Genomic DNA, 15812 nt, shown 5'->3' on the forward strand with positions numbered 1-15812 from the left:
GAACAATTTTTGCCACTGCTGCTGGGAATAATTAATGTGCCCTTTTACATCTTGGCCAAGTTACCTTTTTTTTGATTGAGATACCTGCCCATCCATAGTGGTAATGATTGAACACTGTTCAGAACCTGAACTCTGAAAGCTATTCAAATATGGCTGTGCTCCAGTTATATGTCCTCAATTGTTCTATTTATCCTGGCATATGGTGAGTGGCTTGGGAAGATTCAGAGGTGTAAATGTTTCATGTCCAGAATAGGACATCATGATTGAACAACTTATAACACACTAAAATAACATTTCCATTATTATTAATATTTTACTTTTCATTAAATAATGGAATTATTAACTATTCAAAGCCATGTTTTTGTTGTATATTAATTATAATTGAAAATCCAAACTTACTCAGAATTTTTGACTAACGTCAAAAGCTGAATGTTTTTTTTATTATTTGCCTCTGTACAAGATATTAGCAATAGTAAGTAGTGAGATAAAACAACAATTTGATGAAACACAATATTAATTCACCATTCTCTTGATTTATTGGTTCTCCAGGCAATGCATAATGATTCCAAACAGTTAAAGGTTCCATGATTGTCATGTAATACTACATTTAGAATATAACTTACATGAAATTCTTTAATTTTTGTCTACTGTAAGGCAGACAGAGAGTGGCCACTTGGTCCAGCGCCCCTCACAGAAACTTACAACACTTGGTGTTCCTAGGAGGTCTCCCCTCCAAGCACTGACCAGGCCTGAGCCTGCTTAGCTTCTGAGATCAGACAATCCAGCCTTATTCAGGCTATTAGGTGCAATGGCAATTTCTAAAATAATATGCTAATCTACCATTGTTGTTGAGCAAGTGTGTTTTTCAACATAAATGGAATTACAGTAAAATGAACCTTACTAAATTTAGGGCAGATGAAATACCTATCTCTGAAATATAATTTTACAACATTTATTTTATGTATATTAATTTTGGCAAGTAGCCAATACAAGAGAGGGCATCTATTACACACCTGACAATGGCAATAAGCAAATTATGATCAGATGCTGAGGAATGTAATACAACACAGATGGGACTCATGAACTTAGATATTTCCTCACCACTTATAAAGAGTAGTCGGAGCCCATTTTACAGTTAAATTGCTTTTGTGTGGGCTTAGCAATTATTTTACAGTTGAGAAAAGAGCACAATGCTTGCAAATTTCAATCCTACTAAGTTTACAGTTAATCAAAAACTCTGCATTAAAACAATTCTTATAGTTTCAAAGAAATATAATGGTGGAAATAGGTTTTCTGTGAACAATCTTTTTAAAATTGGAAAAAAAATAAGTATTGTTGATTATTCTGCTGTTTAATCTCACATAATTACAGGTATTTCTCTTCATATGTCCTCCTTTAGCTTTTTCTAATAAGTACAATTGTAATCTATTTAAATCAATTCAACATTGCTTAAAATAAAACTACATGCATTTCTTTCAAAGGCTTTTGCACAAAGTAAAGGGAGCTTCCAGGACACACTTCTTAATTTCTTTCACATAAAAGTATTCAAGAAATTTCTGAAATTCAATATACAGTGCTCGTACTGAACTGCTGTGACTAAGTATACATTGCAATATTTCCAGAACCTCAGACAATTGAAGCAAGCTTTAAGGTTTTAAGGGATGTCAACAAATACATGTGATATGATCACATCATTTGTGAAATGTGCATTTCCTAAATTGTTTTGGTGCCTTCTTTTGTAAAGTGAGATTTAGAAGTGCCATATAGAGGCTTTGTCCTGGCCAGGTTTCTGAGTCTTTGCCGACACGAGCGTTGGAGTCGCCCAGGATGACAACCTTGTCGGCTGTAGGGGTGCGTTGGATGAGGTTGCGCAGGTCGGTGTAGAACTTGTCCTTTTCTGCTGGTTCCGCCTGGAGGGTTGGAGCATAGACACTGATGAGGGTGATGTGACGCTTGTTCTGAAGGGGGAGTCGCATGGACATGATTCGGTCCGAGAGGCCTGTCGGAAGGTTTTCGAGTTTGGAGGCAATGAAGCTCTTGACCATGAAGCCTACACCAGATAGGCGTCGTTCATCCGAAGGCTTGCCAGACCAGTAGAGTGTGTAGCCCGCGCCGCGTTCTTGGAGGCTGCCTACATCTGCCAGGCGGACTTCACTGAGAGCGGCTATGTCGATGTCAAGTCTGAGGAGTTCATGTGCAATGAGGGCAGACCGACGTTCAGGTCGGTGGCTGTCAGCCTTGTCTAGCATGGTTCTGATGTTCCAGCATGCTAGCTTGAGTTTGTGAGCATCTTTTGAGGGGGAAGGCGTGGAGGGAGAGGACGTGGAGGGGAAGGACGTGGAGGGGGAGGACGTGGAGGGGGAGGACGTGGAGGGGGAGGACGTGGAGGGGGAGGACGTGGAGGGGGAGGACGTGGACCTGTCCTCGGGCCTGCGCAAAGGAGCTTTTAGGTGGAGTGCAGTGCGCGCAGTACTGGCCCCACCCTTTACACCCATGGTTCGTGTGCCGTGGCCAAGCAAGCTGGGACGTGGCAGCGAGGTCCTTGGGTCGTAGGTTTTATATCGGAGTGGCCTTCTCCTATGCATGGCGTCGGCAAGTGCAACGACAATGGGCGCCTCCTGTTGGAGCTCTGCGCAGAACAGCGGCTTGTCATTACAAACACCCTTTTTCAGCAGAGGGACAGCCTTAAGACCACCTGGATGCATCCCCGATCCAAACACTGGCACCTCCTGGACTACATCCTGGTGCGAGAAAGTGACAAACGAGATGTGCTCCACACCAGGGTCATGCCTAGCGCGGAATGCCACACTGACCACCGGCTGGTTCGCTGCAAGCTCAACCTTCACTTCAAACCAAAGCCCAGGAACAATAAAGCCCCCAGAAAGAGGTTCAATGTTGGAAACCTGCAGTCAGACGAAGCGAGAAGAAACTTCCAGGCAAACCTCAAAGCAAAGCTCGACGATGCAATCCGCCTCACGGACCCGTCCCCTGAAACCCTCTGGGATCAGTTGAAGACTACCATACTGCAATCCACTGAAGAGGTACTGGGCTTCTCCTCCAGGAAAAACAAGGACTGGTTTGACGAAAACAGCCAGGAAATCCAGGAGCTGCTGGCAAAGAAGCGAGCTGCCCACCAGGCTCACCTTACAAAGCCGTCCTGTCCGGAGAAGAAACAAGCCTTCCGTCGCGCATGCAGCCATCTTCAGCGCAAACTCCGGGAGATCCAAAATGAGTGGTGGACTAACCTCGCCAAACGAACCCAGCTCAGCGCGGACATTGGCGACTTCAGGGGTTTAAAGGCTGTGTACGGCCCCTAACCCCAAGTCCAAAGCCCGCTGCGCAGCGCAGACGGCAAAGTCCTCCTCAGCGACAAGATCTCCATCCTCAACCGGTCAGAACACTTCCAATCTCTTTTCAGTGCCAACCGCTCAGTCCAAGATTCCGCCCTGCTCCAGCTCCCTCAACAGCCCCTAAGGCTAGAGCTGGATGAGGTTCCCACCCTGGATGAGACATATAAGGCAATCGAACAACTGAAAAGTGGCAAAGCAGCAGGTATGGATGGAATCCCCCCAGAAGTCTGGAAGGCTGGCGGCAAAACTCTGCATGCCAAACTGCATGAGTTTTTCAAGCTTTGTTGGGACCAAGGTAAACTGCCTCAGGATCTTCGTGATGCCACCATCATCACCCTGTACAAAAACAAAGGCGAGAAATCAGACTGCTCAAACTACAGGGGAATCACGTTGCTCTCCATTGCAGGCAAAATCTTCGCTAGGATTCTACTAAATAGAATAATACCTAGTGTCGCCGAGAATATTCTCCCAGAATCACAGTGCGGCTTTCGCGCAAACAGAGGAACTACTGACATGGTCTTTGCCCTCAGACAGCTCCAAGAAAAATGCAGAGAACAAAACAAAGGACTCTACATCACCTTTGTTGACCTCACCAAAGCCTTCGACACCGTGAGCAGGAAAGGGCTTTGGCAAATACTAGAGCGCATCGGATGTCCCCCAAAGTTCCTCAACATGATTATCCAACTGCACGAAAACCAACAAGGTCGGGTCAGATACAGCAATGAGCTCTCTGAACCCTTCTCCATTAACAATGGCGTGAAGCAAGGCTGTGTTCTGGCACCAACCCTCTTTTCAATCTTCTTCAGCATGATGCTGAACCAAGCCATGAAAGACCCCAACAATGAAGACGCTGTTTACATCCGGTACCGCACGGATGGCAGTCTCTTCAATCTGAGGCGCCTGCAAGCTCACACCAAGACACAAGAGAAACTTGTCCGTGAACTACTCTTTGCAGACGATGCCGCTTTAGTTGCCCATTCAGAGCCAGCTCTTCAGCGCTTGACGTCCTGCTTTGCGGAAACTGCCAAAATGTTTGGCCTGGAAGTCAGCCTGAAGAAAACTGAGGTCCTCCATCAGCCATCTCCCCACCATGATTACCAGCCCCCCCACATCTCCATCGGGCACACAAAACTCAAAACGGTCAACCAGTTTACCTATCTCGGCTGCACCATTTCATCAGATGCAAGGATCGACAATGAGATAGACAACAGACTCGCCAAGGCAAATAGCGCCTTTGGAAGACTACACAAAAGAGTCTGGAAAAACAACCAACTGAAAAACCTCACAAAGATAAGCGTATACAGAGCCGTTGTCATACCCACACTCCTGTTCGGCTCCGAATCATGGGTCCTCTACCGGCACCACCTATGGCTTCTAGAACGCTTCCACCAGCGTTGTCTCCGCTCCATCCTCAACATCCATTGGAGCGCTTACATCCCTAACGTCGAAGTACTCGAGATGGCAGAGGTCGACAGCATCGAGTCCACGCTGCTGAAGATCCAGCTGCGCTGGATGGGTCACGTCTCCAGAATGGAGGACCATCGCCTTCCCAAGATCGTGTTATATGGCGAGCTCTCCACTGGCCACCATGACAGAGGTGCACCAAAGAAAAGGTACAAGGACTGCCTAAAGAAATCTCTTGGTGCCTGCCACATTGACCACCGCCAGTGGGCTGATATCGCCTCAAACCGTGCATCTTGGCGCCTCACAGTTTGGCGGGCAGCAACCTCCTTTGAAGAAGACCGCAGAACCTACCTCACTGACAAAAGGCAAAGGAGGAAAAACCCAACACCCAACCCCAACCCACCAATTTTCCCCTGCAACCGCTGCAATCGTGTCTGCCTGTCCCGCATCGGACTTGTCAGCCACAAACGAGCCTGCAGCTGACGTGGACTTTTTACCCCCTCCATAAATCTTCGTCCGCGAAGCCAAGCCAAAGAAAGGCAAGAAGATAGAGGCTTTGTACAAGAATTACTTAAATTGAAAATTTACTGTGACTGAAACATCTCAGTTGCATCTGCACATCAGTATTTTCTTGGGCAGCACATCTTCATTGGCGTAGTGATTGATGTACAGCTGGTGTAAGATTGCAAACTTTGAAAAGCTGAGAATATGGACTGCAGAATGCAACAATGTAACAAGCTCTTAGTTTGCCATGTACAAATGAGGCAAAATTACAGGAAGTTGATAGGGAAAAAAAGTCAAATCCTCAATTACTTTGGAAGCCCAATGGTTACAGTCACACTTCACACAAAGGAAAATGTTGCAGTTGTTGAAGGTTATTCATCTCAGCCCCAGAACATCACTACAGGAGTTACTTGGCAGAGTGCCAGGCTCAACTATGTTCTCCATCAGAAGGTCAGAAGAGGAGATTTTCACTAATGATTACACTATGTTCATCTTCCCATTCCCAATTCCTCTGTAAATGAAGCAGCCCATGGCTGCAGGCAACAATAGTCAGGCATCGGCTGAATGGCTGGTAACAGTTGAGTTCAGGCAATAATCCCTCTAACAAGAAACAGTTCAATCAACTACCCTGATATTGAATGGCTTTTACTATCACTGTACCACAGCTCCAACATCCTAAGGATCATTGATGACAAGAATCTCAATCAGACCACCAATTAAGAATTGTGAAATGATTCAATCGAATATATGCACTGTCTGACTAAACCATGTCTACAACCCAAGTGAACACAAATAAATCTATGTCACCACTTCATGAAAAACAAAGGAGTTTTCTTTGCTATCCTTACAAGGTGGGGAGTCCAGAACCCGGGGCCATGGTTCGAGGATAATAGGCAAATCATTTAGGACCGAGATAAGGAGGAATTTCTTTACCCAGAGGGTGGTGAATCTGTGGAATTCATTGCCACAGAGGGCAGTAGAGGCAGGTTCATTGAATATATTTAAGAGGGAATTAGATATATTTCTTCAGTATAAGGCACACATGTCAAACTCTGGCCCGTGGGCCAAATTTGACCCGCAATATAATTATATTTGGCCCGCAAGATCATATTAAATATATATTAGAGTTGGCCCGCTGGCCACCACGCCAGTATAGCGCATGCACACTGAAGGTGAAAATGAAGACGCCGGAGGTGTGGAGGGATCTTAGAGTCCCGAATCCCGGGGATCGGAGCGCCGCACTCAGCCTGCCCGGCTCCCCGACACACAGACGCGGCTGGAGTTGGGGACCATCCTCGCTGGGTCTGCACTTCAGCGGCGACGCTGGACCGAATGTCTCGTTGGCGATGCCTTCCCCCTCGCTCCGTGCGCGGTGGACCCTGCCTCCCGCTCCTTTTGTTGGAGACGAGCCCGGCGCTGTGAGATCGCAGTTTAATCCCTCTCCAACCATGGGAGGGGGGTGGGAGCAACGCGCTCTTCTCAGCCAATTCCTCCACCGCCCCAGATGCCGGCATTTCAACGGGGGGTTCGGGTGCCTTCGTCAGGCGACCGACCTGTTGGTCCAAGACAAGGGGAGAGCGTACAAACTCCACACAGACAGCACCTGAACTCGGGTTAATGTGGAGCTGCAACCCCACATTCCACATCAGGACTGCGTGTAAGATTGGGAGCAGTGAGACGGAAGCTTATTTTGTTCCTGTGATTTAAGTCTTTCTTGGGGTGGGGGGGGTCCTTCTCTGACCACTTGCCTAACAATTAACCTAATCAGATGTGGAGTTACCACAATACAACAGTTCTCAACCTTTTTCTTTCCACTCGCGTCCCTGTGCCATTGGTGCTCTGTGATTAGTAAGGGATTGCTTAAGGTGGTCTGTGGGTGGGAAGAAAAAGTTTGAAGACCACTGCTTTAATCATCCCTCATTGACTCGTCATGTGCACGGTTTCAGACGCTAAAGGAAATGGGCCAATGACAATGACAATGAAAGAGTTTATCCAAAACTATTAGTAAACATTTATTTTAATAAGAAAAAGTTTAACATTACATATGTTGAAAGAAGAGAAAACATGCAGATGTTGTTGAAAATTTTCAATAAATATTTAGTTCGGCCCTCGACTTAGTCCAAGTTTTTAATATTAGCCCTCTGTGAATTTGAGTTTGACACCCCTGGTATAAGGGAATTAGGGGTTATGGAGAGAAGGCGGGGATGGGTACTGAACTTTAAGATCAGCCATGATCTCATTGAATGGCGGAGCAGGCTTGAAGGGCTGAATGACCTACTCCTGCTCCTATCTTCATTGTTTCTAAGTATTTCACTGGATGACAAGTGTTTTGGCATTCCTGAGTCTATGAAATGCAAGCCTTTGTTGTTCTTTGCACTCATCAACTTGGAACTTTTACACTGAGATAATAGAACAATTGATAACAGGCCACTCTTAATTTCCCTAAATGGAACATTAAATCAAAAAATGTAATTTTTTTCCCTTTGTAGAAAAATGTTAAATGGTTTTATTGTTCATTCACAGAACAGATAGCATTTTCCATTTTAATTTCAAAAAGAGGTTTGCGTGCCTTTGATCTTGCTAGGGGGTTACAAGAGATGATAACAACTTTCCAGGTAAACACTGATATCAATGTCGTTGTATGTTTTTTCTTTCCCAATTATGGTGTTCATCAGATTGCGCTTTTTCTATATTTCAAAAAGCCTCAGCTGTCACATTTAAAGCAAAATATTGCATGGTACATTAGCAATGTGAAATTGCATAATCTATAACATTTACATAGCAATGTTTTTTTGTATTAAATTTTACAAATATTTCATTGGAGATTTTGGCAAGACAGATTATAACTTTTGTATTTTGTTATGCATTAGAATAGTTGTGTAGTCTCTCTTAGGATAGCTGAATGAATTTGCTTTTGTTCTCAAAGAAATGAGTGGATCAAATCGAGAATGGTGAAAATTTCCAGTGTGTTATGCAGATAATCTGGGAGTGTTTCTGCATGAATCTTAAAATGTTAAGTTTGCAGGTGCAGCAGGTCATCAATAAGTTAAATGGAATGAATGCATTCAAAGCTAGAGGGATTGAATTTCAAAGCAGGGAGGTTCTGTTGCAACAACCACACAGGGTAGTTTTGAGAGTGCAATTGGAGTGCAGTGTACAGTTATGGTCTCCTTACTTGAGAAAGGATATATTGGCTTTGGAACCAGTGAAGAAGAGATTTACCGGGTTGATTCTGTAAATAAAGGGGTTATGAGGAGAGACTGAGTGGCCTCAGCTGATACTCTTTGGTGCTAAAAAGCAAATTATGGAGACACAAAACCATGCAAGGAATAGATAAAATAGAAGCAAAGTGGTTGTTTCCAGGGGCAGAATGAGACTATAACAAGGGGACATGACCTCAAAATTCATGGGTGGGGGAGGGTTGGGGGGTAGATTTAAAAGAGGAACAAGGAGGAGCTACTTCTCCCAAAAAGTAGAAAATCTGTCAAATTATCTGCCTAAGGAAGTAGTAATAACTGCCTCATTGAATGTATTTAAGATGTAAATTTTTGAGGTACAGGTGAGTAGATCTAGCTGAGTGCCCAGCCAGATCATCGATGACCTTTATTGAATGGTGTGGCAGGCTCAATAGTTGATGGTTCTAATCCTGCTCCCATGTCTTATATTCTTATATTTGTTATTCATTGATGATAGGAAATCTTCTAAGGGCAGTGCATAATTTTCCTAATTGATGACAAATGTGCTGCTTTGTTAGAACTATGGGTTAATTTTGAGAACTTGCTAATACATTTTTAATTGACCATCAAGCCTACTACTGGTTTTCAATTGCTTTTGTCAAAAAACAATGACCAAGCTAAATGGTTTCTCACCCAACTTTATCGTACAAAACAGTAAAAACACAATTGCATGAGAAACTCGGCAGATCAAACAGTGTACTTTATAAAGGCAAAGATAGAGATAAAGAAGGGCTTGAGCCCTTCATCAATGTGTGACTTTAGCATGTGTTTTTACTTAACCACAGTGACTGCAGGCTTTCATGTTTTATTTCTTTATACTATATCAGATTCAGATTTCAGATTTATTGTCGGAGTACATGTATGACATCACATGGATCCTTGATATTCTTTTTTCCTGTGGGTGCAGTAGAATTACCCCTAATTGGTAGTGCAAAAATAAACTGTACTCAACATAAACATGTGAGCAAAGAACTGTAAACAGATAATGAATGTAAACAAACTGTGCAGTACAGAGCGAACAAAAAGAAAATCAATAAAGTGCACAAGTAAGAGTCCTTAAGTGAGTCTCAGATTGAGCTTGCCATTGAGGAGTCTGATGGTGGAGGGGTAGCAGCTGTTCCTGAACCTGGTGGTATGAATCTTGTGGCACCTAGACCTCTTTCTTGATGGCACCAGTGAGAACAGAGTGTGTGCTGGGTAGTGTGGGTCTTTGATGATTCTGCTCCTCTCCATTGGCTGTCTTCCCTGTAGATAGATGTACCCAATAGTGGGAAGGGTTTTGTCTGTGATGTCCTGGGCTGTGTCCACTACCTATTGGAGGGCTTTACACTCAGGGGTATTCATATCCCCATACCAGCACTGTTAAAGATATATATCAATTGTCATCTGCAGATATGATCCCAGCCTAATGATTTGAAAATAGACCTTAATCGGGAAGTTCTGTTTTCGTAAGAGATATTATTAGATTCTCTGTAATTAGCTTATGTGGATATACAGTTTGCAGTGAAAATGTCTACTGCAAAATAACTATGTTTGAACCTATATAAAGATGCATGTGTATTTATTCTCTTAATTTCTCTTAAAATATGATTGGGCAATTGTTTCATATCCATTCAACCCTTTGTAAACTTGCAAATGGAGTGGAAATTTACAATTAATTATTGTGTTCAGCAATTATTAAGGCCAGCAATTGTTGACAAAATTGTCATCTGTTTCACTGACAGGAGAAGAAAGAACGGCTTTCTAGATTTATCTGTGAATTGATATTACAACATGGTTGGCGTAGCAGTTAGCGCAATGCTGTTACAGCACCATAGATGGAAACCAGGGTTCAAATCCAGCACTGTCTGTAAAGGAGCTTTTACGTTCTCCTCACGTCTGCATGGGTTTTCCCTGGGGGCTCCAGTTTCCTTCCAACCTTCAAAACGTATGGGGATCATAGGTCAATTGGATGAAATTGGACAGCATGGGCTTGTGGGCCAGAAAGGCCTGATACTATGCTGTATGTCTAAACTAAACTCATCTGTTTTTGTCAATAATGCAATTAATCACTTTGATGGATTGTTTTGTAATAGAAATAATTATTGTAATGTAGCCACTCACAGTATCACTGTCCACTGAATATGTCAATGTGCTACAAAACCTGTTTCAAATCAACATACTGTACTATTGAAAAGGAGATGACAAGCATGAAATTAATTATTCCGCTATGTAATACTGTTATTTTGTGAGAGCAATTTGTTGCTTTATGTAGATTGAAGAACACCTCAGCTGCTATAGAATCCATTCTGACAGATTATGCTTTGACTTTTTATAGTACATTCTTTGCCAGACTGATTATTAACACTAATATCATTTAGTTAGCAGTAAACACAGTATTTTTCTTCAGGGACCAAATCACACAGCAAGACTGAAATCAAAATAAATCACAGATACCTCCATAGATTTCAGTGAGACATAATATTTCATCACATTACATAGCTCTTGTGTTTTCCTCAGAGAAGATGTAGGAAAATTAAATAACAGATCTAATTCAAAAAGGCAAATAACATTTTGTGTCTTTTTAATATTTTTATCAATTTTATACTGAAGCTTTTAATTGTCTGATTTTAATTGGAGGTAGTCTCAAGATATTAAGTTTAAAAGGTACTGAAGAAAACTCATATACTGTAATGTTTGCCCTGCTTCACTCCACAGACACTGCCTAACCTGTTGAATGAATATCTTCTCAATGATAAAGATATATATTTTTTTTATTTTCCAGTCATGCTCATGTATATATCTGCCTCAATAGTAAAATTATACAACAAATTAAATACAATGGATGAGAGTTTTTTTTTGGCTTTTCTTGCTAGGTTCATTCAACCAATCAGAACGGATAATTAAATTAAATTTAAATGAAGACATACAGCATGGTTACAAGCCATTTCAGCCCATGAGCCCATGCCATTCAATTTATATCCAATTAACTTGCACTCCCAGTATGTTTTGAACAGTGGGAGGAAACCCCAAGCAGACACGAGGAGAACGTGCAAATTCCTTACAGGCAGCATGGGATTCGAACCCAGGTCCCAATTGCTGGTTTTTTAGAAGCCTCAGGCAAGTGGAAGGAGGCCTCAGTGGTTGTTGTAATACTCACATTTTGTTAATTATTTAAAAAGGAATTGGCATGCAGAAAACTGACAGTGGTAAAGGAAGAGAAGTTGGAGGGACAGAGTGGGTCTGGCAGCATCCATGGAGAGAAATGATCAATCAACATTGCACGTTAGGACTCTTTGTCTTGGGTGCTCCAAGGTGAGATCAATAAATTTAGTTATGCATTCATTGAAGAGACATCTGCCATGCTTTGTGAAAGATCAGTGGAAAATATGAAGTCTTCAGTTTCTTAAATTCAATGTTCAGTTTTTACAGCAGCATTAACATTCCATATGATGGCTAACCGCTACACTGACAAAGAAGCTCACATGGCACAAAACCCACCCCATTTTCCTTCTGTAGTTCAATGAGCTGGAATCAGCAAGCTTAGTAAGCAGCATGGAGACCTCCAGCCAGTCTTCTGCTTTATAATCACGGCAAATTATTAATAACTAAATGGAAAATATGAAAAACCATTGTTATTTTTTTTCACTATCTTTTTTAAACTTTTATTGTCATTTATCTCTGTCTGTCAAACAATAGCCAAGTATTCTCATGTTGTCATCCGGTCAATGGGGCACCTCAGGCAGCCAGAAAGTGGGGGTCGACTTATATGCCAGAGATTCCATAAAACCCTTAAATGAGGCAGAAAAAAGCAGGTTGATTTATTCACAGAAATATATGGTAGTTTTTCCATTTCATTGAGTCCTGGTAAAGTCATTTCAGGGACCAAATTAGCTCTAAGAAGGATCTTAAATTGGAGATAACAAAGATGATCTTGTTGGACAAGTCATATATCTTCAACTGTTCAAATGACATGAAAAGTCCTTTTTCATAGCAGTCTTCCAGACATAACTCATTATGATGCTAGGCTTCCAGAATTTTGTTGTTCAAAGTCATGGGTTTAAGTTCATTTTGTCTTAAAGGTGTTTTCAGTGATAATCCTCTTTTCAGTCCAGAGCCTCCACAGGTCTCGCACCTTATTCTAAGTAAGTGCTTTAAGATGGGATTGTCTGTCCTGTTGACTATAATTCTGGAATTCCATTTATAAATAAGATCATGGTACACCTTCTCTTTTAGTGAGTGCAATCCAATTTCTACCCAGGAGGGAGCATCATCACCCTCAAAAACTGAAGAAATAAATCTCACTTGGGCTGCCAAATAATATTTTCTTTGAAACGAGGCAACCAGATCTATAATTCCATGTTAATTTTTTCCATGGATACTCTGGGTATTTTACAGTTCCATACAAACTGCCCAACATGTTTATTAAGAGTTTTTAAAAAGGTTTGGGGTAGTGGAATGGGCAAGGACTAGAAAAGATACTGCAGTCTTGTCAATATATTCATCTTTACACAGTTGACTCTGCCAATTAGAATGATGGTAAAGTTCACCCACCTACTCAAATCTTCTTCAATTTTACTAAATAGTGGGAGGAAATTAAGTTTATATAAATTCTGAAGATCATTATCTACCATTATTCAAGGTACTTAATGCCACCCAAGGGCCACTTGAATGGGCTTGTTCGCTAGTACTCAGTATAATCAAAATTTGTTAGTGGGATAATTTCAGTTTTTCCCAGTTTACCTTGTATCCTGAAACTTGGTCATAAGCTTTTAATAAAGTCTAATTTAGTAAGGGAATTAACCAGCTCTGTTAAGTACAGGATTATATTATCTGCCATAAGATTATTTTTTGATTAGTCTGACGCACTTTAAAACCCTTTATAATTGAGTTTTGTCTAATTACCTCTGTTAAGGGCTCAATAGCCAAGACAAAAAGTCCTGAGATAAGGGACAACCCTGTTGACTCAATCTGCTCAAAGAGAACATTGCTGAGATGTGTCCATTAGTGGCGACCCTGGCTTTGGGTCTATGATAAACAGTTTTAATCCAGTTAATAAACAGTTGCCCAAACCCAAGCTTGGCCAAGACTCTAAAAAAACCAGCCATTCCAGCCTGTTAAAGGCTTTCTCAGCATCCAGAACCACAGCGACTCTCAGTTCAGCCTTAGACTTTGCATAATGGATAATATTATAGAGCTTACATAGGTTATTGGCTGATCGGCATTTCAAAATAAAGCCACTCTGGTCTGGATTTATTAATTTTGGCAGGTTCTGGCCAAGCCTGCTAGCCAGGACCTTAGAAATCAATTTATAATCTGAGGTAAGTAATGAAAGGGACCAAAATGAAGAGCATTTTAATGGGTCTCTGTTTTTTTATGAATCACAGTAATTATGGCAGTAGAAAATGATTCAGGGAGAGTCTGGGTTTTTGATGCCAAATCAATGACATCCATGATGAGAGGTCCTTAAATTTTCAATTAAATTCTGGTGGGAAACCATCCTCCCCTGGTGATTTATTGGACTGTAGTGACCTTAAGGCTTTTTCAATTTCTTTTGGGTTTAAGGGGAGGTCCAGATTTGCTTGATCTTCTCATTCAAGTTTGGGCAATTCAACAGTGGATAAGAAGTCATCAATCTTAGTCAGTTCTTCTGGAGATTGCGATATAAATTTGTATAGAACTGTTTAAATGTGACATTGATTTCTGTTGGGTTACATGAGATGAGCTCACTTCAGTGTGAATTTAGTTAATTGTTCTTGAACATTCCTCTGCTTTCATTTGCTAGGACAAGACTTTATGTGCTTTTTCTGCCAGTTTAAATTGGTTTAAATTAGAACTCATCTATCCACTGTAAGTGGAAAAGATTACAACAGTTTAAGGCACATATCTAAGGTAGCTTATGACGACCATGACTGCCTCCATATGCTCTCACTCACCATTTTATTCTCCTCCTGGTGAATCATGCAAGAATGCTGTCGCTTCCCTGAATGCTTTGAAGAATCTCCTCCCTCCATTAGGGAGTGTGACCCTCAATGTTGCAGGGTGAAATAAGGCAAATGGAATTCTCTTCAATCGGAATTCCTTCTTGACTTGATCAAACACCTTCTGCACTTCATTAAACTTGCACTTAGGTCAGGGAAAAATAGCACTGGCCTGTTGTACGTAATGAGGCCCTTGTCCTCTCTCGACTGCCAGGCGGCAAAATGCAAGACTTTTTCCTGGTCCTGATACTTCATTATACATATCAAGACATGTCTTGATCTCTGGCCCACAGAAGGTTTGGGCACAAAAACTTGATGGGCTCGTTTGGTTATTATCTGTTTACTAAAGTGTTCTCATCCCATAATGTCTGGGATCCAGCCAGTGAAGAATTCTATGTGGTAATTTCCTTCACAGCCTTCTCTCAAGCTAACAATACAGATATTATTATATCAGCTGTGGTTCTCTAGCTGGTCTATTTTCCCCAGTAGAAAGTCATTTTCCCTACTTAACACACCAAGGGAGGAGTCCACCACCATTAATTAATCGTCTTCCATCCCAATGCGTTCTTCCTCAGCACCCACATGGGAATTCAACTGGTCCAACATAGTTTTAAGTCCTGAGATGGACTGATTACGCTCTTCAGTTTTGGAGTCCAGCTTACTAGAGATAGCTTCATTACCTCTTTTAATCTCCTGGAGGACACGTGAATCTCCCTCCTTCAGCAGTTGCTCTTGGGCTGACCCCGTTCAAGGGATGGATCCCTTGAGGCTTCTGTGGTGCCATCTTCCCAACGGCCTGTTGCTGAAATGGATTCTGCTGGTCAATGAGTAAATTCCATAATTGCTCCTATTCTAGCTATTCAGCTAGTTTAAAGGCATTTCTGGGTGCTTTTAATGGTATTAAATTAGATTTTTCTGAGGAGCCCTAGACCTTGGTGTCCTCCTATCTCTGCTGCATTACGTGACCCCCCACCCCTCCCACCCCGGGACCCTTTTGCAAGAAATTCCAGCATCTGCAATTCTTGTGCATCTCTGCTTCATTATTCATACCATCATTTGACACTTTGTAATGTTTATGCATATCCAAAGGAAAGACAGGTGCAAAACATTGTTTAATGGCTTGGCCATTTCTTTATTTCCAACAATAAAGTCTACGCCCTTTTGTCTCTGCTGATCCCATTTTTAGATTAGCTATTTCTGCCTCTTCTTCAATAGATGTAGAAGCTCATTCATTTTCAATTGCATTTCCATTTCCTCTTACATTCATCCTTCTCCTTTATCAATTTATTTGGTCATCCTTTGCTGCTTTCTACAATTTCCCCAGTTCTCAGATTTACCACTCTTCTTAGTTATTAGCC

General features: G+C 41.8%; 1 long non-coding RNA gene across 1 annotated transcript in view; it reads left to right on the plus strand.

Annotated features, from left to right (window-relative positions):
• The window catches only part of LOC138764173 (uncharacterized), a 49158-nt gene extending 37376 nt beyond the window's left edge, over positions 1–11782 (plus strand). The window contains exon 3 of the long non-coding RNA XR_011358034.1: positions 11656–11782. This is a non-coding gene — a long non-coding RNA (uncharacterized lncRNA). The remainder of the gene's footprint in view (positions 1–11655) is intronic.
• The last annotated feature ends 4030 nt before the right edge of the window (positions 11783–15812 follow it).

Source organism: Narcine bancroftii, chromosome 5, assembly GCF_036971445.1.
Source record: "Narcine bancroftii isolate sNarBan1 chromosome 5, sNarBan1.hap1, whole genome shotgun sequence".
NCBI lineage: Eukaryota > Metazoa > Chordata > Chondrichthyes > Torpediniformes > Narcinidae > Narcine > Narcine bancroftii.